The 1087-nt window shown below is 66.8% G+C and overlaps 1 protein-coding gene across 1 annotated transcript in view; it reads right to left on the reverse strand.

Moving 5' to 3' along the window:
* LOC113960539 (25-hydroxyvitamin D-1 alpha hydroxylase, mitochondrial-like) overlaps window positions 1-1087 on the reverse strand; it is a 7093-nt gene that overhangs the window by 3976 nt on the left and 2030 nt on the right.

Raw genomic sequence — 1087 nt, forward strand, 5'->3', positions numbered from 1 at the left:
GGGGCACGGCAGGACACGGGGTCACAGGGGGGACAGGGACACGGGGGACACAGCAGGACACAGGATCACAGGGGGACAGGGACACGGGGGGCATGGCAGGACACAGGGTCACAGGGGGGACAGGGACACGGGGGGCATGGCAGGGCATGGGCATGGGGTCACAGGGGGGACAGGGACACAGGGGGCACAGCAGGATGTGGGTTCAGGGCACGGGGTCACAGGGGGGACAGGGACATGGGGCCCTTGAGGACAAGGACAGGAGGCACAGGGGGCACAACAGGACAGGGTCACAGGTCATGGGGGGCACAGAGGGGACAGGAGGGCCATGGGGGACAAGGGGCATGACATGGGACATGGGGGACATGGAGGACACCAGTGGGGGACAGGGGACACAGACACAGGTTGGGAACAGGGGGCATGGGGGACTATAGGGGACAAGGGGCACAGCGTGGGACATGTGGGGACATGGGGTGACATGGGGGACACGGATGACAGACAGAGGACATAGACAAGACTGGGGGACAGAGGACATGGGTGGGAGATGGGAACAGAGGTGACACATCGTGGAGGGGACATGGGGGATACACGGGAACGGGGGGACATGGGATACGGTCATGGAGGACACAGGGGACATGGGGGGACAGGGGTGGGGGACGGGGACACAGGTGACAGGACAAGGAGGATGCAGGGGACACTGAGGAATGGGGGAGTGGGGACAGGGACAAGGACATGGGGGGCTTGGGGGGGATGGGGAACAAGGACGGGGGAAATGGGGGAGTGGGACAGTGATACAGGTGGGGGAGGGGGACACGAGTGACACGGGTGAGGGACAGAGACAGGGGTGACACGGGGGACACAGGTGGGACACAGGTGGGACCAGGGGGACGCAGCCCCCCCCAAGGTAGCCCCAGTGTCCCACCAAGTGTCACCCGTGAGAGGTCCCTGCATCCCCGGGGGGTGGTTGAGAGGTGACAGGGGGGCGGGGTGTGGTGGCTGCTCAGGGGTTTGGGGTCCCTCCCCCCGCCCCTGCCGGGGCCGGGCCCCCCCCGGGCAGTTACTCACATCCGTGGGGGTGGGGTGGGGGGGA

The sequence above is a fragment of the Corapipo altera genome, unplaced genomic scaffold (assembly GCF_003945725.1).
Source record: "Corapipo altera isolate COAL_440 unplaced genomic scaffold, ASM394572v1 61019, whole genome shotgun sequence".
In the NCBI taxonomy this organism is placed as follows: domain Eukaryota; kingdom Metazoa; phylum Chordata; class Aves; order Passeriformes; family Pipridae; genus Corapipo; species Corapipo altera.